The 20,393-nt window shown below is 43.5% G+C and overlaps 1 pseudogene; it reads left to right on the forward strand.

Annotated features, from left to right (window-relative positions):
- The window catches only part of LOC114640679, a 27,547-nt pseudogene extending 8,236 nt beyond the window's left edge, over positions 1–19,311 (forward strand).
- Positions 19,312–20,393: the final 1,082 nt, after the last annotated feature.

Below are 20,393 nucleotides of genomic sequence, written 5' to 3' on the forward strand. Positions count from 1 at the left end.
TAGCTGATCAATTTCATTATTACCTTGTGCCAGAGGGCCTGGCAGACGCATATGGGCTCTTATGTGTGTTTTATACAGTGGGTAACTCCTACTCCTGATCATTGGTTGTAGCTGAATAAACAGTGAAGTCAGCTCAGAATCATCCAGAAGAAGTTCAGCAGTCTCTATGTGCAAAACAACCTTTTCTGCATGTTGAGAGTCAGTTACTATATTAAGAGATCCTTGAAAATCTACCAACACCATGAGTATTGCATATAATTCAGAGTTTTGAATTGACTTATAAGGCCTCTCAGCCACCTTAATTACATCTCCTGATTTGTAGCCTGCCTTTTCTGATTTATTAGCATCAGTGTAAAATGAAGGGGCTCCAGAAACTGAAATTCACTTTATTATATGAGGGAGAATCCAATTAGTTCTTTTTATGAACTGAAGTTGCTTGCTTTTAGGGTATCTGTTGTTAACCTCTCCCAAGAAGTTACTGCATGCTCTTTGCCAAAGTTCATCCTGTGCCCATAACAAGGGCACCTCTGCATTAGTAAAAGGCATCACAATCTCAGCTGGGTCCATCCCAGCTAACTGTCCACGTCTCTGTTTTCCTTTTAGTATCAATTCAGAGACCTTCTCTATGTAGGTTTTTATTTCTCACTCTGTTTGTGTGCTAAAAATATCCGTTCTAGGATATAATCTTCCCTCTGCATGAAAATTCCTGTAGGCGGTTGAGTAGAAGGTAAGATGACTAAGATGCAGGCCATCTTTGGGTCAATATGATCCAGATGTGTATCCTGTCGTTTCCTTTCTACCAGAGCTAACTCCTTCTCAGCCTTGGCTCATAATCTCCTCAGGATGTTTCAATCTTTATCGCCTTGTAAGGTTTGAAATAAATTCCTAGCCGGGTGTTGGTGGCACATGCCTTTAATCCCATATAATCCCAGCACTTGGGAGGCAGAGCCAGGTGGATTTCTGAGTTTGAGGCCAGCCTGGTCTACAGAGCGAGTTCCAGGACAGCCAGAGCTACACAGAGAAACCCTGTCTCGAAAAACCAAATAAATAAATAAATAAATAAATAAATAAATAAATAAATAAATACGTAAATTGCTTAGCTCTTGAGTATCCAAGCCAATCACAGGCCAAAACCAGTTATTATCTCCCAGTAATTTCTAAAAATCATTAATACTACTTAGCTATTAAAAATGAGGACATCATGAGTTTTGCAGGCAAATGAATGGAACTAGAAAATATCATCCTGAATGAGGAAACTCAGACTCAAAAGGACATGCATGGTATGTACTCACTAATAAGTGGATATTAGCCAGAAAATACAAATTACCCAGAGTATAATCCACAGAACTCAACAAGGTTAATGAGCTGAAGGGCCCAAGTGAGGACACCTCAGTCCCACTTGGGAAGGAGAAGAAAACAATCACGGTGGGGGAGAGGGGAGAGAGGGAGGGAAAGGGAACAGGGAAAGGAAGAGGGGAACATGATCATGAGTGGAGAAACAGGACTGAAGCCCTGAGGGCCAGCAGAAAGAATGGAAACAGGCAACCTCAGGAGGTAGGAGGTAGGGGACCCTCTAGAATGTACCAGAGACCTGGGAGATGAGAGACTCTCAGGACTCAAAGGGAGGGACCTTAGATGAAATGCCCTACAGTGGGGAGAGGGAACTTGTAGAGCCAACCTCCAGCAGAAAGATGGGCATCAAGTGGAGGGACGGGATTGCCATCCTATAATCAAAAACTCTGACCCAGAATTGTTCCTGTCTGAAAGAACTGCAGAGACAAAAATAGAGAAGAGACTGAGGGAAAGGAGGTACAGCAACAGGCCCAAATTGAGATCCAGCTCAGAGGGAGGGCTCAAGGCCTGACACTATTACTGATGCTATGGTATGCTCACAAAAAGGGGCCTATCATGACTGCCCTCTGAAAGACCCAACAAGCAGCTGAGTCAGATGCAGATATTTACACCCAACCAATGGACAAAAGCTGGTGACTCCTGTGGTTGAATTAGGGGAAAGCTGGAAGAAGCTGAGGAGGAGGACGACCCTATAGGAAGACCAGCAGTCTCAATTAACCTGGACCCCTGATGTCTGTCAGATACTGGGCCACCAACCAGGCAGCATACACCAGCTGATATGAGGCCCCCAACATATATACAGCATAGGACTGCCAAGTTGAAGATGCACCTAACCCTCAAGAGCCTTGAGGCCCCAGGGAGTGGGGAGGTTTGGTGGGGTGGGGGTGGGGGTGGGGGTGAGGGGGTGGGGACATTCTCTTGGAGAGGCAGGAAGAGGAGGTATGGGATGTGGAACAGTCAGAGGGTGGACCGGGAAGGGATAAAATCTGGACTGTAAAAAAAGATTAAAGAGGGGCTGGTGAGATGGCTCAGTGGTTAAGAGCACTGACTGCTCTTCCAGAGGTCATGAGTTCAAATCCCAGCAACCACATGGTGGCTCACAACTATCTGTAATGATATCTGATACCCTCTTGTGGGGTGTCTGAAGACAGCTACAGTGTACTTACATATAATAAATAAATAAAAAATTAAAAAAAAAAGATTAAAGAATAAATTTTTAAAAATTAACAAAAAGAGAGAGTTCTTAATTGGTCTCTTCTGATTTGCACCTTTTGTGGCCTAATTTTTTGTAGATGGATTCTATATCCTAGATAATTAATAGAATACCCTCTCTTTGTGTTTTTTTCAGGGATGATTTGCAATCCTCAGCAAGACAAGACTTTTTTTTTTTTTACTTCATCAAACGTTCTTTCCAGGATATTTATATCTGAATCAGCCAATAGGATATTACCCATATAATGATAAATAATGAATTGGAAAATAGTTTGCATTATCATCTCCAATGGCTGTTGTACAAAATATTGACACAAGGTGGGGCTATGTAACATTCCTTGTGGCAGGACTTTCCAATGATATCTTTTCATTGGGCAACCTCTATTGAAGGCAGGTACTGAGAAAGCAATCCTCATCACGTTCATGTAGAAAAAGCAATCCTTCAGATCAATCACTATGGTGGGCCATTCCTTAGGCAACAAGGAAAGCAATGGGATCCCAGGCTGCAGGGAACCCATAGGCTGAATAATCTTATTAAACACTCTGAGATCTGTCAACATCCTCCATCTGCCGGACTTACCGGAGAATTCCAGGGCTGGTGGACTCCTCTACTGCTGAGCCCCCACCTGCTCCTGGACTAGCTGTCCTAGCGCCTGTAGATTTTCTTTTGTCATAGACTGCTGATCAATCCAAATGGGTTGGTCAGTCAACTACCTTAGTGTTAAGGCTGTTGGTATTTTAACAGCATTGGCCCCTTGATGTAAAGCTGAATTGTCAGCCTCTGCTGTGTCTTGTTTGTGGACAGCCTGGACAGTCCATAACTGCCTTGATAATGTTCCTCAACTAATTTAAGTTTTTTCTCAGGAGCCTGACTGGTTTTGTGGCTGATCTCTGAAACTGAGGGGATATTAATTTGTGTTTTCCACTATTGTAACAGATCCCTTCCTCATAAGTAAATGGCTTCAGGTCCTGTACATTTAAGCCATCTGGTGCTTTGCTTTATTTGGGATAAAGTTCCAGCTCCTTGAAATTGGATGTCTACTTCCTACAGGCCAAGGTTTTGGAGAGATAATGGTGACATCTGCTCCGGTGTCAACCATTCCTTCAATCTCAATATTGTTTACTAGTATTCTTAGTTTGGGCTTTTGATCCTCTATAGAAGTTTGTCAAAATATTCATTTTTGGCCCCCTTTTGGGTTTTTTGAATTGTCTATAGAATTTGCCTCAGCTTTGTTACCTGGTCTCACATCTGTTTTTAGAGCAGTGATGGTTAGTTGTTGTGAGGAAGAGAACTCTCCCTGCCAGGCTTTGGGGCCTGCAAGAGGCCTCTTTAGGAATGCTTTAGTGAGGTGTTGCCCCATTTGTCTGTTGTTGCTCTACATTCCCTAGGCAAATGTCAGCCTTTGCCATATCTCTGACATATTCCAGAAGGAATAGGCCCCCTTTTGGGATTAATTTGGTTTCTCCTGCAGTTTATTGTGAGATGATCCTGCTCACCACAATTAAAACATTTGAAATCTTGGGTTGTCTCTAGGTCTCTAGTGGAAGCTTCTCCTGTTAAAGTCATATCAGGTGAACGAGGTCTAATGTCAGTTCTGTATCTGATCCACTCGTCCATTGATGCTGACCCCGCCTTCAGTTGGCCGATTACTTTCTCGAATTCAGCATCTGCATCTTCAAAAACCAAAGACTCGATTATTGCCTTTCTTGCTGCTGGATCTGACACACTCCTTTCTACAGCTGAAGTCTGCCTTTGCAAAAAAGTCAGGGAATGTTTCCTTTGGACCTTGCATTGCCTGAGAAAATGGTTCAAGTCTTTTTCCTGATTCTGTGACTTTGTCCCAGGCATTTAAGGCTGACAAGCGACATAATGCCAAGGCTTCGTCATCATATACAGCCTGCGCCTCTATCTCAGCAAAGCGACCTTCACCGAGCAGCTGATCTGTGGAAGTCTCTCCACCACTAGCTCTATCGCCCCTTCTCTCCACTGTAAGGACCAATGTAAATGTCAGGCAGGTTCTAGTACTGCTTTTGCCATATCCTTCCAGTCTTGGGGAGATTATTCGACTTTGAATAGCTGAAGAAGTTGGGATTTTTTTTACAAATGGCAAATGCATCTCAAAATTAGTGACACTTTCTTTAAATTCCCTCAGATCTAACACATCCACCGGCTGCCATTCCAATTCCTGATAACCTTGTGGATGGTCATCTGGAGGTCTTTGCTGAATACTAACCGGATAAACTAAATTTTGTTTCTAATAACCTTTGATTGGTTTTCTTTAATATCTTCTGTCTCTATCTGAGTATTTTTCTTAATTGAATTTTTTAATTGAATATTTTCTTTATTTACATTTCAAATGTGATCCCTTTTCCTGTCCCTCCCCCAGCTTTTATGAGGGTGTTTCCCCAGCCACCCACCCATTCCCTTTTTTTTTTAAAAGATTTATTTATTTATTTTATTTATGAATATACTGTCGCTGTCTTCAGACACACCAGAAGAGGGCATCCAATCTCATTACGGATGGTTGTGAGCCACCATGTGGTTGCTGGGACTTGAACTCAGGACCTCTGGAAGAGCAGTCAGTGCTCTTAACCGCTGAGCCATCTCTCCAGCCCCACCCACTCCCCTTAATTGAAAATTTTAAATTCCTTCCTTAAGGTCTGTGGCCATGCTTCATATCTCTCCTTTTGTTGCTCCTCCCGTCCCCTGAGTTCCTGTCCTCTCTGTTCAAGGCTCTGCTTCCACATTTTAATTTTTCTTTATATTGTAAGTCTGATATTCTGCTGTCTATTTTATTTTGATTGATTAATTTTAAGAGGTTCTCCTCCAAGCCTTGCTTCCAGTCGTCATTATCTTCTCTCTGGCGCTCAGTCTGCTCTGTGAGCTGCTGCGTCCTTGTTCTAGCGTCTTTTCCAGCCCCTGTCTCCCACCTCCATTTTCTTCTCTCTGTCCCTTATTCTGATCTGTAATTTCCTGTGTCTTCAATTCTACTGTTTCCTCTAGGCCGTGTTGCCAAGTTTTACATTTCTTTCCTTTTTCATGCTGCTCTATACAGTCTTGTATCTTCTGTTCTAGGCCCTTCTTCCATAATTTTAACTTCTCTTTATGTTGTAATTCTGATAGTGTAACCTTATTTTGATTTACTAGCTTTAGTAAATTATCCTCTAGACTCTGCTTCCAAATTTTTAGCTCTACCTTCTTGCTGTTCAGTCTGATCTGTGAACTGTTGAACTGTTGAATTCTTTTTTTTTTTTCTCCTGTCTCCAAATTTCATTCTCCTCTTTCTGTTGCTTATCTTGACATAAAATCCTGAACCTTTAGTTCTAGTGTTTCCTCTAGGCCATGTTGCCAAGTCTTAAGTTTATCTCTCTGTTGCTCAGTCTCACCTATGAACTTCTCTAGTGTTTCATCTAATCTCTTTTCTTTTTTTTTTAAGATTTATTTATTTATTTTATTTATGAGTACACTGTCGCTGTCTTCAGACACACCAGAATAGGACATCCAATCTCATTACAGATGGTTGTGAGCCACCATATGGTTGCTGGGATTTGAACTCAGGACCTCTGGAAGAGCAGTCAGTGCTCTTAACCGCTGAGCCATCTCTCCAGCCCCCCTAATCTCTTTCCTAAGGCATGTAATTTTTTATCTAGGACCTTGCATGTTTTTTTGAAGATTTATTTATTTTATGTATGTAAGAGGGAAAAGAAATAAAAAAACAAACAGGAAATCTTGGATCTCTTGGATGCCCCGATGAAGCCGGCAACTGTATATTATTCATTGCCCAGGACATCAGAAGGGAAGAGATTCAGTGGCCTGACATATTAACCAGGCAGATCAAGTGGCTTGAGAAGTGGTTATGCAGGAGCCTATCTGCTGGGGAATAGGACTGGACTAAAGGATGGCCTCACTTATAATATACTGAAGAAGAAAGGACTCAGATTGCTAGCCACCCTACCAACTCTTACCTAGAGAAGGAAGGGCAATGACACACACAAGAAGGAAAAACTATACTCCCCAGAACTCAAGCAAAAGACTGACTAGGCCAAATGCACAGACAGACTCACTTAAAAAACTTGTCCAAGCAGTTAAGGGACCTAAAGTATATATAATGGACCTTAGGTTTTGGGGCAGAGAGATAGTAGAACCATGTAAGGTATGCCAGCAAGTGAATGCTTATGTGGCCAAGAGTAAACAGGACAAAAGACTTCGGGGAGAGTGGCCTGGAGTATATTGCAAGGTCGATTTTACAGAAGTTAAGCCAGGAAAATATGGTTACAAATACCTTCTAGTGTTTGTGGATACTTCCTCTGGATGGGTTGAGGCTTTTCCCACCAAGCAGGAAACAGCAACCGTGGTAGCCAAGAAGATATTAGAGGAAATGTTCCCGAGGTTCAGGGTGCCTAAGGTAATTGGATCAGACAACAGTCCTGTTTTTGTCTCTAAGGTAAGTCAGGGATTGGCAGAGATACTGGGGACTAATTGGAAGCTCCATTGTGCATACCGACCCCAGAGCTCAGGGCTGGTTCAAGTCTTGGTAAACTCCTTCCCTTGGTTAACCACCCTCATATCCACCTTGTTAGGACCCCTAATTGTTCTCCTGCAATTGTTGACCTTTGAACCCTGCATATTGAACAAGCTTACAGCCTTCATAAAAGAGAGAGTAGGAGCAGTGCAGCTGATGGTCCTGCGCCAACAATATGAGACCTGAGGACAGGACCTGAAGAATATGACTTAGTCACCCAAGACCCTGAGGGTAGCTCTAAGATTGAAGCTTGTACAAGAAAAGGAGGGGAATGAGGGACCCTAAGAACTTTTTCCAGTCCCACACCTTCCTTACAGCTTCCCCCTCCCACCTGGGGTCAAGGCTAGGCCAAGTTCCATTCTCCACACACAGGAACATTCTTGAGTAAAAAATTATCAGAATGTACTGAGGTAGAGTTCAGTACTCAGAAAGTCCTAGGTAGAGTTCAAATGCATGTCATGCTTGCTAGCCAATAGATTTAAAGATCAATATGCTTAGCAGATAAGTTTGAACTGTAACTTTACTGATGTAACCTGTGCCCCTAAAAAGTATACAAACTGCTTGTAACAACCAATCAGAGTTACCTTCTAGTCACTCGCCTTGAGGGACTGATTGAGGGTCAACCCTGACTCGCTGGAAAATAAACCTCTTGCTTTTGCATTGATCTGCATCTCACAGCCTCACCAGAGGGCGGCTCGAAGTAAGTACCAGTGACCTGTTTTGTATGTTCTGGATGTTCTGCATGAGGTTTGCTAATCTAAAGAAATTCTACCAAGTTTTACATAGGACCCATCAAATCAAAGGTCATTATGAACTGTTATGTCTAAAATATCTTGAGTCAGAGCTGACCACAAGGCAGCACTTCCTGCACCTGAGTATGATGAGCTCATGGGTTTTGTGGTTTGTTTGTTTGTTTCCCCTTTACAAGACGACAGAAAAAGCCAGGTGGTGGTGGCGGCACACGTCTTTAATCCCAGCACTTGAGAGGCAGAGGCAGGTTGATTTCTGAGTTCAAGGCCACCCTGGTCTACAGAGTGAGTTCCAGGACAGCCAGAGCTATACAGAGAAACCCTGTCTTGAAAAAAAAATGACAGAAAAAGATATCTGTTGTCATATTTCAAATAATTATGAACTATGTTCCTGGTCTGACCAGGAGGGTGTGTGTTCAATAAACTATTCTTGTTTAACTGAGATCAATGCTCATATGGTTTGTGTGGCAATTCCTGAACCCCAACAGTAGGAGGTCTCTGTAGGGGAGTAGCCTCTGGCTGTAAAAATCCAGGAGGGGAAGGAAGCTGCAGTTAATTCTTATAAAAGCCTCTACTTGGGGCTGGAGAGATGGCTCAGTAGTTAAGAACACTGACTGCTCTTCTGGAGGTCCTAAGTTCAATTCCCAGCAACCACATGGTGGCTCACAACCATCTGTAATGGGATCCAATGCCCTTGCCCTCTTCTGGTGTGTCTGAAGACAGCAACAATGTACTCAGTTACATAAAATAAATAAATCTTAATAAATAAGTAAGTAAGTAAGTAAATAAATAAATAAATAAATAAAAGCTTCTACTTGGACCTGTTGGGAGCTGACTCCTAGCAGAAAGCGGCTATCATCTTTGCAGCCATCTCAGGCCATATACCCTGACAAGAGATTTGTTTTCAACAGCTTACAACAGCTGAGCACACTCTGATAAACATCTTATTTTTCTTGCATATCTTGTTTTGCTGTTTAATGCCCCAGCTGCAAGGCACACGTGTTAAAGTGTCTTCAGCTGCATTCCCTGCTTATGCTTATATATACCCATGATTTCCTTTCAATAAAGGGGACTTGAACAGTCTTGTCTTCATTCTTCGCATCTCTTGCCCTCCCATCCCCACTCTCTCTCTCTCTTGCTAGACCCTGACCTGTGGACTGGAGCAGCAGCTAGGGCCGGGACAAAGTGGCCCTCAAACATGAGGCAGAATGGGCCATTACAAAGTGGCACTCAATGCGAGGCAGCAAGAATGAGAGACCCAGTGAGGGATGTTACTGGAAGAAGGGTCGACTGAAAATTCAGAAGTGAAACAGGTGATTGTTGCGGGGAAACTGCCCAGTCGAGAACAGTAGGTCAGAGTAATGATAATGGGGCAAGAAATAGGTCAGCCTGAACTCAACTCTCTGTTTTTGTTTTGTTGTTTGCTGTTTACCTGTGTCAATTGTCTGCTTTTGTTTTGCTGTTTGAATGTTGTGTTTCATGTTCAAAAGAAAAAGAAATGCCTGGTCTAAAGAGTGAGTTCCAGGACAGCCAGTGCTATACAGAGAAATCCTGTCTCAAAAAAACAAAAAAAAAGAAAAAGAAAAAGAAGTGCATAGAATCCAAAATACGACCAAAGGTTGAAGTAATCAATTTGTCAGAGTCAGACTGGGATGACCTAGAGGAAGAGGCAGCCAAATACTACTACCCTGAATGGCCCTCTTCCCGAAGACCCCCTCCCTGTGAGCTTCTGCCTCCAGATGCTCCTGCTGTGGAGATGGTGGTTGTAGATCCCAGAAAGGAGTTGCAGGACAAAATTTCTTTTCTTAAACAGCAAATAGAATTAGAGAAAGAGTATCAGGACTTAATTAATCAGTTACAAAAATTAAGGACAGGGAAGATGTCTTGAGAGGGCAAGGCTAACTGCAAAAATCACCCAGGTCCTTGCAATCCTCAACCCAGAGTCCAAAGGCAGCCCCTGTCCTCTGTTTTTGGTTCAGCCACAGATCAGCCAGAGGAGGGAGAGGCTGAGGCTTTCCCTGTATCAGAGACCAGAGACGCTCAAGAAGTTTCGTGGAGACATCATACAGGGTTTAATTTTCAAATTATTAAAGAATTTAAAAATTCAGTGTCAGCCGGGCAGTGGTGGCGCACGCCTATAATCCCAGCACTTGGGAGGCAGAGGCAGGTGGATTTCTGAGTTCGAGGCCAGCCTGGTCTACAGAGTGAGTTCCAGGACAGCCAGGGCTATACAGAGAAACCCTGTCTCGAAAAACAAAACAAAACAAAACAAAAAAAAATTCAGTGTCACAAAATGGTGCCACTGCTCCCTTTACTCTGGCAATCGTAGAATCTGCTGCAGAGGAGTGGCTGACTCCTGGTGATTGGAATACTCTAGTGAGAGCAGTTCTTAGCGGTGGTGACCATCTTATTTGGAAATCAGAGTATCATGAGAATTGTAAAGAGACAGCTAGGAGAAACATTCAGGCAGGCAATGGTTGGTCCTTTGAAGCCTTAGTAGGAGACGGGCAATTTGCTTCTAGTGATAACCAGATGCAATATGACCCAGGCTTATTCGCTCAAATTCAAAATGTGGCCATGAAGGCTTGGCACACAAACTCTCGGTAAAGGGAGACCCTGGTGCATCTTTTTTTTTTTTTTTTTTTTTTTTTTAAAGATTTATTTATTTTATGTATGTGAATGCACTGTCGATGTCTTCAGACACACCAGAAGAGGGCATTGGATCCCATTCCAGATGGTTGTGAGCCACCATGTGGTTGCTGGGAATTGAACTCAGGACCTCTGGAAGAGCAGTCAGTGTTCTTAACCGCTGAGCCACCTCTCCAGCCCATCCCTGGTGCATCTTTGACAGCAGTCAGACAAGGGCCTGATGAAAGATTTTCTGATTTTGTTCATAGATTAATGACAACAGCAGGGAGGTTTTTTGGTAATGCAGAGGCAGGTGTAGATTATGTGAAACAACTTGCATATGAAAATGCCAATCCTGCCTGCCAAGCAGCCATTAGACCATACAGGAAAAAGACAGACCTTACGGGATGTATCAGACTCTGTTCTGACATAGGGTCCTCCTACCAACAGGGCTTAGCTCTGGCAGCTGCCATGCAAGGACAATCAGCAAGAGATTTTTTGGAGAGTAGAGACAAAAAGGCCTGTTTTAAATGTGGCAAGCCCAGACACTTTGCAAAACGTTGCAAAGCAAAAAATGAGTTAACCCAGAGACCATCCAGAAAACAGCCTGGGCTATGCCCATGTTACAAACGTGGAAGGCATTGGGCTAATGAATGTAGGTCCAAGACAGATGCACAAGGAAACACCCTTTCCCATAATCAGGGAAACAGGAACAGGGGCCAGCCCCAGGCCCTGAGCCAATACAAGCCAAAACAGGCTTATGATGCAGTCAGTTTCATACCAGCAAACAACCCCTTTCAGAACTTAGTAGAGCAACACCAGGAAACGCAGGACTGGACCTCAGTTCTGCCACCCACACAGTATTAACCCCAGAAATGGGACCTCAGGCCTTACCCACCAGAGTGTTCGGACCACTCTATCCAAATGTGTTTGGCCTGATAGTGGGAAGAAGCAGTGCTACTATGCAGGGACTACAAATTTTTCCTGGAGTTCTAGACAGTGATTATCAAGGTGAGATTAAGGTAATGGCCAAGGCAATACAGAATATAGTCACCATTCCTACAGGAAGGAGGATAGCTCAACTCTTGTTACTTCCATTGTTCCCTACTAATCATAAATATAAGAATCCTAAGAGAGGGGATCAAGGCTTTGGTTCCTCTGATGCATACTGGGTACAACCTATAGTTAAACAAAAACCTATGATGACAATATTGCTTGACGGGAAGGCATTCCGAGGCTTGGTTGATACAGGAGCTGATGTGACAATTATCAAACAAAGTGATTGGCCTGCCACCTGGCCTCTGATCACAACCTTAACCAATTTAAAGGGTATTGGCCAAAGTCAAAATCCACAACAAAGATGTAAGGTGCTGACATGGAAAGATAAAGAAGGAAATACAGGGAATATACGACCCTATGTCATCCCGGGCCTCCCCATTAATAATCTCTGAAGCCAAGATCTATTATCCCAGTTGGGATTGATTATGTGCAGCCCTAATGAAGTAATCACGGCTCAAATGATAAACTCTGGATTTTCCCCAGGGAAAGGATTAGGAAAAAGTGAAGATGGAATTACTCATCCTATTGAGGTCCATGGTAACTCTGGAAGAAGAGGCTTGGGGTATTTTTAATGGGGGCTATTGATTCAGCTGCACCCCTAGGGCGTTGTGCCAATCCCATCACCTGGAAGGGGGACTCGCCCATCTGAGTGGATCAGTGGTCCCTAACCACCAAAAAATTATAAGCTGCTCAATTGCTAGTGCAGGAGCAATTACAAGCAGGACATTTAGAAGAGAGTAACTCTCCCTGGAATACCCCAATATTTGTCATTAGGAAAAAGTCAAGAAACGGGAGATTGTTGCAAGACTTGAGGGCTGTTAACGCGACCATGATTCTGATGGGAGCCTTACAACCTGGGCTGCCCACACCAGTGGCCATACCTTTAGGCTATTATAAAATAGTTATAGATTTAAAAGACTGTTTCTTTACTATCCCTTTGCATCCTAATGATAGAAAGTGCTTTGCTTTTAGTGTTCCCACTATACATTTTAGAGAACCTATGAAAAGATATCAACGGAAGGTCTTGCCTCAGGGTATGGCTAACAGTCTTATCTTGTGCCAAAAGTTTGTGGCTTCTGCCAGAGGGTGTTAGACCATGTGGAAGCGAATCTACATGATTCATTTCATGGATGATATTTTAATAGCAGGAAAAGATGGAAAACATGTACTCCAGTGCTTTGATGATCTTAAAACAGCTTTACCGACTGCAGGGTTATAAATAGCACCAGAAAAGGTACAATTACAAGATTCATATACTTATTTAGGATTTCAGATTAATGGTCCACGTATTATTAACAGTAAGGCCACCTTGAGGACTGATTCCCTTAAGACACTTAATGATTTTCAAAAACTATTGGGAGACATTAATTGGCTACAACCATATTTGAAACTTACGACAGGAGAGTTGAAACATTTATTTGATATTATCAAAGGAGATCCTGACCCTAAGTCTGACAAGGCTCTAACAGAAGAGGGTAGGAAGGCCTTACGGAAGGTGGAGAGTGTTATTTCATCCCAATTTGTAACTCATATTAATTATTCTAAGCCTTTATATTTTCTTATTTTTAACACTAAACTAACTCCTACTGCAGTTTTTGACAAACTGCACCCATATTATGGGTCCATCTTCCCTCATCCCCTAAAAAGATTCTTTATCCATACTATGCAGCTGTAGCGGATATGATTATGTTAGGCAGAGATAACAGTTGAAAATATTTTGGAAAAGATCCTGATGTTATAGTACAATCCTATACAAAACATCAGGTTAATTGGCTCATGCAGAGTTCTGAAATTTGGCCTATTGCATGTGCCTCATTTGGTGGTCAGCTAGATAATCATTATCCGCCAGACAAATTAGTTCAATTTTGTAATCATCATGCATTTGTTTTTCCATCTTGTACTGCGCATGCACCTATAAAGGAAGCATTGCTAGCTTTCACTGATGGTTCCTCATCAGGAATAGCTGCTTATGCCTTTAAGGATCAAGTAATCTCCTTTGCTACATCATCTGGGTCAGCTCAATTGGTTGAATTACATGCTGTTGTTGCTGTGTTCCAAGCATTTCCAAATCAAACCATTAACATTTACACAGATAGTTCATATATAGCTCAATCTATCCCTCTGCTAGAAACTGCTGCGCAAATAAAGCATTCCTCAGAAGCAACTGATTTGTTTTTACAGTGCCAACAAATAATTTTGAGGAGAAAGTGCAAATTCTTTTTTTTTTTTTAAATATTTATTTATTTATTTTATTGATGAGTACACTGTAGCTGTCTTCAGACACACCAGAAGAGGGCATCCAATCTCATTACGGATGGTTGTGAGCCACCATGTGGTTGCTGGGATTTGAACTCAGGACCTCTGGAAGAGCAGTCAGTGCTCTTAACCGCTGAGCCATCTCTCCAGCCCCATGCAAATTCTTTATAGGACACCTGAGAGCCCATACTGAGCTACCAGGTCCTCTCTCTGAGGGAAACACCAAAGCAGATCTAGCCACTCGTATAGCTGTACTGACTTTATCAGATCCGCCATCTAACTTGGATCAGGCCATAAAGGCTCATGAGTTACATCACCTTAATTCTAAAACTTTAAAGGTCATGTTTAAAATTACCAGAGAACAAGCTAGACAAATTGTCAAACAATGTCTATCATGTATTACAGTTTTCCTGGTTCCTCAATTGGGTGTGAATCCAAAGGGACTGATACCAAACAGTCTCTGGCAAGCGGATGTTACTCATTATAATGAATTTGGAAATCAAAAATATATACATGTATGTGTAGATACATACAGTGGTTTCATTTATGCAACATTACAAACTGGAGAAGCAAGCAAACATGTGATCACTCATATGCTTGCTACAATTGTATTGGGTGTGCCTAAAAAGATCAAGACTGACAATGGCCCAGGTTATACAAGCTCCAGTTTCCACCAATTTTGTGAAAAATTGGGAATACTACATAAAGCGGGTATTCCATATAATCCACAGGGCCAAGGTATGGAAGAAAGGGCACATCAAACCATTAAATGTCAATTCTAAAAAATTATAAATGGGGAATGGTACCCTACCAAGGGATCCCCCAGAAATATCCTTCATCACACGCTCTTCATTTTAAATGTTGTTGTTGTTGTTTTCGAGACAGGGTTTCTCTGTGTAGCCCTGGCTGTCCTGGAACTCACTCTGTAGACCAGGCTAGCCTCGAACTCAGAAATCTGCCTGCCTCTGCCTCCCAAGTGCTGGGATTAAAGGCGTGCACCACCACCGCCCTCCATTTTAAATTTTTAAACTTTGGATTCTGAAGGAAAATCTGCTACGGATAGATTCTGGCATCCTGATACCAAAAAGAATTTTGCAACAGTCCTCTGGAAAGACCCATTAACTGGAACCTGAAATGGGCCAGATCCAGTGCTTATCTGGGGAAGAGGTTCTGTCTGCATATATTCCCAAATGGCAGATGCCACAGGCTGGCTGTCAGAGAGACTGATTAAACAGATAGACAACAATAACAAATCAAGGGAGGAGAAACCCCCTGAGAAGCATATTTTTTCTTTGAAGGAAACATGAAGATACTTCACAATTGTCTTCAAACTGGGACAGATCAACCAGCATAGCTGACTTGGGAATTTCTCAGTGCCGAAGGAGACATCACCACCCACACCTCCAGGGTGGCTCTATTGGACTCTTGTTTCCCTGATTTATGATTTAGTTGGGGTACATTGTTTAGATCCAGGAGAAAACCCATTACCACAGTTACTATAGTTGTTTTTTGGGTTTGAGATTGACTGAGGCAGGGACAGGGATGTCTTTACTTGTTTTGTTGAGATCAAAGCTATGATCAGTTCTGTACTTCTATAGATTTAGAAAGAATGGAATATGCAATATCACATTTGTAAAATTCATTATCCTCCATAGCTGAAATAGTGCTACAGAATAGAAGAGGCTTATACTTTTTACTCCTCCAAAAGAGGGAGGAGTAAAACATCTGCCCCACCCCCACCCTCTTTAGGTTAAACCAGGTACCAGCTATCTGACTTAAGCAAACCGTGGAAGCTACAGTTCATCATTGATAAGGTGGGACTGCTCAAGGTCATTGTGACGTTCAGCTGGGATAAATGTATTTAACATACATAACAACACAACAAAATGTTGGGGTTTGTGTTTTAAATATTAAAGAGTTTCTGGAGGCAGGCGGTTACAGAGAACATGCTGAGATTTTGAGTTGCCTGCTAGTAGGTGCCATTCCATCAGGATGAGCACATCTCTGTTGGCTCCGATTTTCTGTAGGCCTGTCTGTGTGTCTGTCCTTTCTCCAGTCCTTTGCTGACCCAAATCGGGGTTCCAGGACCTAAGCCTTGAGAAATGGAGTAGTATGTCATCTAGTTGAAATGACACATTCTCTACAGCATCAAAATGACATCTTTGTGCTAGCCAGACCATTTCATTGGACTATGGCTGACCTTTTGGCTCACACAGGCATTCCTCATTTGCTCACCATTAACATGTGTTTACTTATTAGTGGGAACTGGCTCTTGCCTTCTACCATGTGTTCTACATGGTTCCACAGGGGTCACCTGGTCCCTGTTTTTGTCTTCTGGGACAGTTTTCACAAATGTTGTCTAGACTCCACATTGGCTTTAAATCCCACAGCTATGAGCCTCTGTGCCAGTTTATGCAGTAGTATCTTTTGGTCTGTCTTTCTCCGTTAGTAGTGGTGCTCTAAGAAGGGGCCATGAGGTTTTGCTTTTCCTCTCTTTCCCCTTCCGTGCCATCTGTGGTTCTCTGCCTGTAGAGAACTGTAGGGAAGAGAACCGAGGTGTGGAAAGGATGGGCAGGTAGAAAAGGCACAGAACTCGGCATGAAAACAAAACAACAAAAAGGAGCATATTTAAAAAAAAAAATTGGTGACCTTGAACTGCTGACCTCCTACCCCAGCCTCCTACATGCTGGGATTATGGGCTTGTGCCAGCTACCCTTGAAATTCTTTTTCTTTCTGGAACTCAGTACATAGATCTGGTTGGCCATGCACTCACAAGAGATCTGCTTGCCTTTTGTCTCTCGGGTTCTGGAATTAAAGATTTGCGCCACTTCTCCTGGCTATGGGAGTGGACGGGGTGAAGGTGGAATTTAATTTTCTTTAAAATGAAAAAAAAGGGGGCACTGGAAATATCCCTAGTTTCGACTCTAATGTATTTCAGAAGCCAGGTCTCAGAGGTGTGTGTGTCTGTCTGTCTCGCGGTGCTTACAGCAAGAAACAGATTTTATTTTATTATTATTATTATTATTTTTGACTGTCTAGGAGGAGGAATAGGGGAAGCGGGAGGACAGATGCGGAAGAGGGAGTACTTCCGCGAGTGCTGGGCTCGACCAATCAGCGCGCGCCGTGGGGTATTTAGGGACGAGGGCGGCTCGGCCTCAGCGTCTAACCCTGAGTTGTCTTAGCTGTGGGTTCTGTTCTTTTGTTCTCCGCCCGCTGTTTTCCTCGCTGACTTCCAGCGGGCCAGGAAAGTCCAGACCTGCAGCGGGCCACCGCTTCTTCCAGAGCTTCAAAAAAGGTCAGCGCAGGAGCTCCAGGTTCGCCCGGAGCTCCGCGGCGCCGAGCCGCCCAGCCCGGTACCCGCCTAGAGGCCGCGGCCGGCCTGGGGTCTTAGGACTCCGCTGCCACCGCGAAGAGCTGGGCTCTGTCAGCCGCGGGGCGCCAGGGGCTGGGGCCAGGCCGGGTGAGCGCCGCGAGGACAGGAACAGAACTGGTCCCGGTGTTCGGTGGCTTACCTGAGCTGTGGGAAGTGCACCCGGGACTCGGTTCTCACAACCCCCACTCCCGCTGGGAAAAGGCCCTGCTGCCTGGCGGGCGGCTAGAACCTGCGATCCTGAGGAGTCGGGCCACGGTGTGGGCACAAGGCCACAGTGCCCACAGATGAACGGGCGTTGAGTCACGGTGGCCAGCCAAAGGGTGTTTTTTGCCTTCACGCCCCCCCTCCATTTTTGTCATATTTATGTTTCTGCCCTTCAGACTTTGCAGGAGTTTCACTGGCCCTGCCTAAACAAGCTCTGCAGCCAAATGGCCCTTTGGGGTGGGAGTGGGAGACGTTCAGGCGTGGACCTTCATACTGGGTTTGTGTAGTGTTGGGACTTGAACCTAGAGCTTCCTAAACTCTCCAACTGGTATTCCCATTCTATGGGAGATTCTTTTCTTTTGTATATGAGGTCGTTGAACATTTTGTAATCAATTAGAAAATTTAGTAGTTTTTTTTTTTTTAAATAAAAATGTTACTTTTTTTGTCTTTGGATGCAAAACATTAAATGGAAGCTGAGAAAGTTTAGAGATTCATGTATGCCTTCTTCCCCTTCCTACCTTTGCTTCACACACTTAAGTCTGGTTTCTTTTCAGAAAAGAAAGTGAGATAGGCACTCAGGAGGCAGAGGCAGATGTATCTTGAGTTCAAGGCCATCCTGGTCTACAGAGTGAGTTCCAGAACAGCCAGGGGGACACCAGGAAACTATGTATCAAAAAAAAGAAGAAAGGCTCTGTGAAGCAAGGTGTCAGACGCCTTTAATCCCAGTGCTTGGGACTCACAAGTGGATATGTGAAGGACAGCCAAGGCTACACTGTATCAAAAACCAAAAACAAACGCACAGAAACGAGGAGGAGGGGGAGGGAGAAGAAGAAAAGGAGAATGAGCCCATGGAGAGAGTATCAGTTCTCAGCCCACCAATACCCCAGGAGTTAACTATATGTTTGTGAAAGTCTCCTGCCAATGCAGTATCTTGACTTCCCTCAATACTTTTCAGAGGTGCTAGCCAGGGCCTATGTATAAAAACTGAAGAGATGAAGAGGTGTATGCCCAGTACTTTGGTGAGCCATATGCATATAGCAACTCAGTCACCTGAAACAGGCCCCTTGCAGCTAACATATTTCTTGGTATTACTGTTATAAAGACTAGGGGAGTTTCTAAGCAGGCACTAGATAAGGACGAAGCCATATTCAGCTGGAGCACCAAGGTTGTGAAGCCCAGTGGTGAGAAGCTGGACCAGTTTGAGTCTCCGCATTTCTCAGGTGCTGCTGGAGATGAACTCAGAGCTCAAGGCGCAGCTTCGGGAACTCAACATCACTGCAGCCAAGGAGATGGAAGGTAGTGGTCAGAAAGCTATCATAATTTTTGTACCAGTTCCTTAGCTTAAATCTTTCCAGAAAATCCAAGTCCAGCTAGTTCCTGAACTGGAGAAAAAGTTCCGTGGGAAGCATGTAGTCTTCATTCCTCAGGGGAGGATTCTGTCCAAGCCAACCCAGAAAAGCTGTACGAAAAATAAGCAAAAGCGCCCCAGAAGCTGCACCCTGACAGCAGTGCAGGACGACATCCTTGAGGACTTGGTCTTCCCAAGTGAAATTGTGGGTAAGAGGATCCATGTGAAACTGGATGGCAGCCGGCTCATAAAAGTTCATGTACAAAAAGCACAGCAGGGGGCTGGAGAGATGGCTCAATGGTTAAGAGCACTGGCTGCTCTTCCAAAGGTCATGAGTTCAATTCCCAGCAACCACATGGTGGCTCACAACCATCTGCAATGGGATCTGATGCTTTCTTCTGGTGTTTCAAGGACAGTGTGTTTATATACATTAAATAAATAAATAAATAAATCTTTAAAAAAAAAAAAAGCACAGCAGAACAACATGGAGCACAAGGTTGAAACTTTTTCTGGTGTGTACAAGAAGCTCATAGGCAAGGATGTTAATTTTGAATTCCCAGAGTTTCAGTTGTAAAGAAAATGACTGAATAAAGTGTCATTCATAGTTTAAAAAAAAAAGACTAAGAAATGAGTTGGGCTGTATGTAGCTCAAGAGGTAGACAGCTTGCCTAGAATGCTAAGGATTCTGAGTTCAGTACTTAGTGAGGGGGGGCAGGAAGAACAGACATAGGCACATATATGTGGTATGGTGTATGTGTGTGTGTAAAATTTGGGGCTGGGGAGATGGTTCAGTGGATAAAGTATTTACTGTTTAAGGACCTGAGTTCTGGTCCCCAGAACATATGAGGCTGGAGATGGTGGTAAGCCTGTGGTCACAGCACAGTGCTCTGCACACTCCTGTGGAGGTGGCAAATGGAAACTTGCAGACCAGCTAGTCTGGCATAAGCAGCAAGGATCCAGAGAGACTCTGCCCTAAGGTAGTAGGTGAGAACAGACACTTGAACTCACACACACACCACACACACATGCATTACACATACAAAAATGTAAATTACTTTTTAGGATTTAAAATTCTGGCTCCTTATAATGGCCATTGAGAATTTGCCAGCATTTGTGGAGAAGAGGACCGGCTATGGGAGGAATGGAGCTCTGGTACCAGCTTTGCCGGTTCTGGTATGTTTTCCTGGTGTGACAACTCCTTATGCTCCTCCTTTTTCAATACAAGGTCTCAGGCTGTAGCCACAGCTTGCCTGGAACTCAGTATGCTTATAGCTCAAACAGGATTGCAATTGGCTGCACTTATGATGGCCCCTAATCCCCTCCTCCCTTTGAAGAAAGAGCCTCCTGTCTGGCCTCAAACTTGCTGCTCAGTGGAGAATGAACTTTGATCTTTTGTCTCTACTTCCTGAGTGCTGATATTAAAAGGTGCACAGTACATGCCCAGGGTCGTGATGTGCTGGGTTTAGTGCTTATTATGTTTAGCAAACATTCCCAGAAGAGCTACATCCCCAGTCCCGAGGCTAGCTTTGAGCTCATCCTCCTGCCTGTCTCCCGTTAAGTCCTTTTAAGATTAGCCCCAAACAATGGCCTAGTTCCTGGACTCCAGATAAAAATGTCTTTTGTTCTTAATCTGTCTAGTGGTAATTTAGAGTCTCCACATGGCTTTCAAACATTTTAAGTTGTTGTCT

The sequence above is a fragment of the Grammomys surdaster genome, unplaced genomic scaffold, assembly GCF_004785775.1.
Source record: "Grammomys surdaster isolate TR1022 unplaced genomic scaffold, NIH_TR_1.0 125849, whole genome shotgun sequence".
NCBI classification, from domain to species: Eukaryota; Metazoa; Chordata; class Mammalia; order Rodentia; family Muridae; genus Grammomys; species Grammomys surdaster.